Below are 7015 nucleotides of genomic sequence, written 5' to 3' on the forward strand. Positions count from 1 at the left end.
AAACATAATTGCCTGTTTTTGAAATGTTTGTTTGAAAAAGGATTCAGAAGGTAGCCGATTCTGTTCTCTTCACATTTCTTCCAGTTCAAGCAGCAGCACATGTATGGCTATTGAAGAAAAAAGGACGATTCCCCACAGATGCTGTTCTGCATTTATAATTTCCTGGGGGGGGCTAAACAGCCTGGAGTTCTCTGGCTTTTGGCTACAAGACATAAAGGCTACTGTAGTGGTCATTTTTTTCAAGATGCTGAGCAGACATAAATACAGATGAAGTCAAGGGAGCCATATGTATCAGTGGTACTTTTTCAGATACGAGAGGTGGTTCAGTTCTTCATTCTCCAGTGAAGAACTGGGAAGGTGCTGAGTGCCTGCCAATCAGGGGCCAAGTAATGCAGGTGTCATAAGTAGAAGGAGCTAATTAAAAGTAAAAATTCTGTAATGAGAAAGGTAGCCTTGCTCCCATTAGGATTCGGGTGAAGAAAGAAAGTGAGAATAATTTTGTTTGGATTTTATCCCTAGGCTGACAATTGCACTTGCCACTTATTTGGGTCTTAGAAAAACTCAGAAATTCTGAAAAGTAAAAAAAGAAAAAAAAAAGATGGAAAAATACTGCAAGTAATCACGCAAAGTAGAATTCTGAGGGTAGTTTCTAGAGAACAAAACAAAACTGTTTTCACTGAGATCAATCATGTTAGTTTTTTTGTTTGTTTTTTGTTTTTAGTTCTAATTATCAGTGCCAAGCAGAAATAATAGATTAGACACTATTGAACCTACTTTAAAGTTTAACTTACTGAAACTTGTTCTTTTCAATGAAGCTGCTCAGAACAAACTTAGCTTTTGGATTCTTCAGTATATTGCTCATAGTACCCTGAAAGGACCAGAGCAGATGTGGATAATTCCTCTTGGGACCAAGATAGTTGCAAGGAGTTCAGAGACTCATGTGCACACATAAAATTATTTATAAAAGTATTTGAAGGCAGGGTGGAGGGGGTCTGTTTCTTGATTACATAAAAATTTGCTGCTCCCCAAACTCTTCAGATTTGGGAGTCTTTTTCTCATTACAAGGATATGACAGACTAAAGGCTCATTCTGCTCTAATGTCATTTGAAAATGCATATGGTTTTAACAATCCTGGGCATTTAAATTAAGCTTTCAGCAAGAAAGGTAACTACTGCATCAGAGCGAGGAGGGATTTTGGACCATGCATCCTGGCAGGGTGGCTTCCCAAATAAAATTTTTGATGACAGCTGACCATGTTCTTTCTGTCAAGTAGTTGGTGGGAGAGGGAGAAATGGAAGGATTGGAAAAAAAGGATATATTCTTTGAGGGCTGTTTTAATTCAGCAAGGCCTAGGTTTAATAGGGAGGATCTGGGAAAGAAGAAGTTAGAAAAGAAAAAGAGGAAAGCAGGTAGAGAGAAATATAGAATGATAGAATCATTAAGGTTGGAAAAGATCTCTAAGGTAATCTAATTCAACTGTCAAACAATCACCACAATTTCCCAGTAGACCATGTCCCTCAGTGCCACATCTACACATTTCTTGGAAATCTCCAAGGATGATGACTATACCACTTCCCTGGGCAGCTTGCTCCAGTGCCTTTTTCAGTGAAGAAAGTTTTCCTAATATTCAACATGAACCTCCCCTGGCACAAGTTAAGGCCATTATTTCTCAAACTATTGCTAGTTAACTGGGAGAAGAAACTGTTCCCCACTATGCCACAACCTCCTTTCAAATAGTTGTAGAGAGCAGTAAGATCTCCCCTGAGCCTCATATTCTCCAGAATAAGCAATCTCAGTTCCCTCAGCTGCTCCTCACAAGACTTGTGCCCCAGACTCTTCACAGAATCATTACCCTTCTTTGGGCATGCTCCAGGGCCTCAATGTCTTTCTTGTAGTGAGGAACACAGTACTTGAAGCATGCCCTTACCAGAGCTAAATGCTGGGAGATGATCACCTCCCTGGTCCTGCTGAGTACACTACTATTTCTGATACAAGCCAGAATTCCATTGGCCTTTTTGGCCATCTGGGCACACTACTGACCCCTGAGGAACATCACTAATAACTGATCACTAAAAGGATTTAACTCCACTCACCACTGCCCTTTGGGCCCAGCCATCAAGTCAGTTTTTCACCTGGTGAAGAGCATACCTGTCTAAATAATGAGCTGCCAGGGCTACATGCCAAGACACATCAGGGAAAAGGAGAAAACAAGTGGATGGCAACTAGAACTGATTCTAAGCAGAAAGCAAGCATAGTAAGTTTTGAAAAATAGGATACAAGGAAACCCTATATTAGCTGTGTAGTAATTTGTTTTTTATATGCTTTTATGTACACCTGTTTTATATATATGTTTATTCTCTTAACACCCATAAAACAACTCAGTTTATCTGCAAAATGCTAATATATACCTTTAAGAAATGACAGTAAACTAAATACTAACCCTCATCTGTACTTCTACTGCAAAAAAAAGTCTTTGTTTCTTTTAGCAATTATGATGTACAAATAAAAGGGGATCCATGTAGCAAACCAGTAAGTATTATAGTGCATTTCAGGCACTTCTGCCCAGGAAAAGTTGCAGACCAATCCTGCTGGTTGAATGCCATTCCCAGCTGCAGTTCGTAACGTGTTCTTGCTTACAGGATATCCGTAATTTGTTAGGAACCAAGCTGGTTTTTGTGAAACAAACATATTCCATATTGTGAATGAGTAAGGCACAGTACGTGGGAGTGAAAGGAAGACTCAAATACTAATGTAGACTTTTTTTTTTTAAAGTTATACAAGCAGTTAGTATTCTTTCCATGACACAGCTTGTGCAGCTGTCAGCAAACTCCAGTCATGACATTTTTTGTACGAAGTTACTTTATGTGCAAACAGGTCACATCTTGAAACTTCTTCAAGATCTACATTACGCTTGTATAGCAAACTAAGACTCCAAAAGGTTTGTGCATTATTAAAGAGATACTGGAAGTGCTTTAGAATCAGCTTTCATCTAAATAAAGGTGACGATGTTTATCTGTACTCTTTGTATTCATTCTTGTCTTGAGTGCACGGTGCTTCCTGTTACCATGTATGTAATTGATTCGCTGACTAATCTTTTTATGTGATCAGAATTGATTGTTACTCTCAGTCTATAACCTTTAGACATAGTGATACTGAGACTAAATAAAACACAGATGCAAAAATATAACAAGTTCCAATTGTGGTATTTCCTTTCCAGTTAATGCTTTAAGTAAATCTCTTATTTGACAACTAGAAGCAGTATTTTTAGAGAAAAGTGTAAATAGAAGATGAATATACAGTCTTTAGTTTCTTAGTTTAAATTACTGAAGAAGAAATAGTAAGTTGCCTTGGGGAAATCAACAGCTTCTTCAATTGGATTGCTTCTGTCACTGCATGGACACAGTCTTGTTTGATGTCCTTCCACCATTTGTCTTGTATGGAGTCTTTTATCTAAATCCAAAGCAATGCAGTCATCACTGCTGCAATTCAATAATGGCTCCACAGGAGCTGTCATCCACAGTTTGCTATTCATCTTGTAAAGCCTTTGAGTTTTCAAAGTACCCACTAAGGTTGGTATTTCAATGATGTGGACAGACCACTTAAGATTCTTTTGTATTTTCAAAACAGGCCTAAATTGAGGAAGAACTGATATTGAAATGCCCTACTTATTGTACCTGGGTGCAAAAAAGAGACCATGGAAGTGTCAGAAGGTAATTAGATGATCAGCCCCACCTCCCAGCTGATAATGCAGGACTTTTGGACTAGAATCACATTTTGACTCGATACTGGCATTGCCTGTAGGGAATGAGCCCATTGAAACAAAGGGAAAAAAGAAAAAGGGTGGAAAAAATGGCATTAGCCACTAGCAGCCTCAGAAAGTGAAAAAAATATATTATCCACTAACAATGTGAAGTCTAAAGCACAGAGAGAAGTTATTTCCACCCAAGTAGAAGATGCCATTTATTCCACTTGATATAGATTTAGAAAGCAGGGGTCATTTTGGACTTCTAGGTTAGTGGCAATCCTGAAGGAACTCACATTTATCATAAGTCAAGAGTCTGGCTATAGGCAGCTGTTTAACAAAGAGCTGAGATTTAAAACAAACTTTTAAGATTCTTTTTTTCTCTTCTTCCTCTCCTCTTTCCCTTCCTTGCTTTTATTTTATTTTCCTTCCCCCCCCCCCCTTCTTTTTGCCATTTATCTGGTCCAATCTGAACAGCATATCTTCAAGTATTTTAATTGTTTTCTTTGCTGTTGTCATTTTTTAACCAAAAGTCACCTTTGGGCACTAATCTGGAATGATTGAGTACAAAACTAGAGAATTACATTCTTTGTAAGTGAGTTAGCTTGGATAAGAAAGCAGTTTTATTACCTGAGCTGAACTTTGGCCAGAATGTTGAGTTTATATATAGCCTTTCCTTATGAGAAATTTACACATATTGGAGTTTTATTGAGGCCTCTGTTACAATAATTTACATTGGTGTGTTGGGGGCTTTGGAGGAAGAAATCTTCCTCTTTCAGATCTAACACCACTTTAAGTCTATCTTCGCTGAAAAGCAAACAAAAATATTTCACTTTTGAAAATTTCCTAGATACATTCCTAATAATTTCTGAATTTGCCTTAGATCTAGGATTCTTTGGCACAACTGCATATGCCTTCCCCATTGCCTTTTTGGAGAAAAGTTACATAAATAACTTTCTTCTTGGTTTCTTAGAGTACAAATAAGCAGTCTTTGAGGGTATGGGAACATATGTGCCTTGTCCATAGCCTCTGGCACAGAAGAGGCAAAGATGGATGACTGGAAGGCAGCATCCTGGGCTACTGACCAGTACCACCCTTGACAGAACCTGGTGCCAGAGTCCTGTACTGATGTGCATGGATTATGCTGGGAGGCTCTGCAGATGCATGTCTAAATGGAGGATTTCTTAACACTACAGTAAGAAAGCCCTGCTTTGCTTCTGTATTTTTTCTGCCTTCCTGTTCTGAGCTAAACTGTACAAATTTCCCTGACCAGAGCTCATTGCAGTGGCAGAGCTGTGACTCACCTGATATTTTCTGAGACAGCCAGGCATTCCCCTCTAAATCTCTTCATCCCCTTCAGCCTATTTTTAAATGCCTGGCCTCTGTTCTTAAGTGCTGGTATTGAGCAAAATGTAAATATAGTGCAACCTCCGGTTTTAACCTTGGCCTTGATCCTCTTCATATTCTAGTTAAATGTAATAAAAAAAGAAAGGTAACATGAAGATGTATATTATTTTTTAAAATATGTTTGGAATTCTTTAAAATACATGAGTCAGCTAAGCATTTAAAAGTAAAATATAGATATAAAATTATTCAGACAGGGTGATATAATATAGAATTTAAATTGAGCATATTTTAGCAGCACTGGGAAACCTTACCCCAGAGCTAATAATGTAATAGATCTATCTCACCAACAACTTGGAAGTTGCAACAGAGTTTTATCCACAAAGGAGAGTTCTCTGGCCTACTTTATTAAATACCTTAGAGGACTTTGCCTGTAAGATTACATTTGAACAATGCGATTTATTAAAATCTGTTCTTATTTTTCCTGCTGAAATTTTAGCCATTTTCTATGAAAAAAATGCATAAACAAATCCAATAGGATAAATAAACATTATTCAACAAATGTTTCATGAAAAGGCATATAGGGAAAGCATCTCATAGTTTATTATCCAGCATCACTTTTATGCTTGTTTATATTCATCACCTTCAGACAAGTGTTGCTGATCAAAACTACTCTTTCAAATCTGAAACAAAGCTGGGAAAATAATGGAAAAAAAGTGACCTATTAAAAGTACTAATTAAAAAAAAAATGAAGCAAGTTGAAACATTGTTGCTACTTTATAATGGAAGTAATTTCAATTTTGTTTAATAAATCTTAACGTGCTGAGCGTGAAGTACATATCATTGCAAAAAGACACAGACAAAAGTTGAAGCTACATTATCTCATACTTTGCTTGGGATGGACATGAATAATAAAATAACAGACTTGATATAGTGATGCTAAATAAAAAGTCACATCTTGGGTTTCTGATTAGATTTAGTTATATATTCTAGAGTTCACTTTGGAGTTTTACGTAATTTGTTTGAGAATTCAAATTCATTCAAATCGGTGGGAAGATATTAGATATTCAACAACAATAATTATTATTAAATTAGGCCATTTATGTAAATGCCAGAGTGATGTAACTCCAGTTGCATCAGTAGAATGTAACTCTACACAGACTTTTTTTTTCTAGAGGAATACAAAGGAAACCACAAAAACATTTTATTAAATACAGACATATGCCCTTCTCAGGTGCCTACCTGCCAAGTTCCAGAAATGCAGCGTGGCACCAGAAAAAATGTAGAAGTATAATTCTGGAGAATGAAAAGAGGATGTCCAAGCCACTTGTCTGGCAATGCTTGAAATACAGACACAGATAGCTAAATTATCACAACAAAATTATCTGATTAAACTGTAACTTGTTCCCTGTGTATGGAGAGGTGCTAATTTGATAAAGGACTCTATCACAAAAAGGAAATGTAACAGAAGAAATTTCTGAGTGTGCAATTAACAAATGTACAGTTAGAAGAGTGGCATGGTTAGGATGGTATTTTACAGGGTTATAGTTAGAAAGATTATCGTGATGGAAAGAGACAATCAAAAATGAAACGCTCACCCACATCCTAGGCTTGTAGTAGACAACTCCAAAAGGAGGGATATCCCAAAAGAGACCCTTCCCCGTGGCAGTCAGCCCTTAAATGGGGTCTAGGAGAGATGCAGTCAGGCTCCACCCCTTCTGGTCGCACAGCTGAACTGCCTTCACCTGTGCTCCCATGGCTGACTCAGTGCTTGCCTCAGGTGATCAATCAGTGGTTCAGGCCGTGACTCAACAGCTGCCTACATGAGTCTATTGTCATAAGCAATTCAATACAAAGAAAAGTTCATGTTCACTTAGCAATAGCAGAATAGGAAAAACAAACAGAAACAACCAAACCATCTAGTAAATA

The 7015-nt window shown here is 37.5% G+C and overlaps 1 long non-coding RNA gene across 2 annotated transcripts; it reads right to left on the bottom strand.

The window, feature by feature from the left end:
- Positions 1-1999: 1999 nt before the first annotated feature.
- On the bottom strand, positions 2000-6789 carry LOC116216624. 2 transcript variants are annotated; one of them, XR_004159760.1, is made up of 4 exons: positions 6685-6789; positions 6329-6426; positions 5047-5207; positions 2000-3450 (listed from the first exon to the last, which is right to left on the bottom strand). It is a non-coding gene; the product is annotated as an uncharacterized LOC116216624 (long non-coding RNA). The 2 variants fall into 2 exon arrangements; XR_004159761.1 differs by having other exon boundaries at positions 6329-6382; positions 6685-6788.
- Positions 6790-7015: the final 226 nt, after the last annotated feature.

The sequence above is a fragment of the Meleagris gallopavo genome, chromosome 4 (assembly GCF_000146605.3).
Source record: "Meleagris gallopavo isolate NT-WF06-2002-E0010 breed Aviagen turkey brand Nicholas breeding stock chromosome 4, Turkey_5.1, whole genome shotgun sequence".
In the NCBI taxonomy this organism is placed as follows: Eukaryota; Metazoa; Chordata; class Aves; order Galliformes; family Phasianidae; genus Meleagris; species Meleagris gallopavo.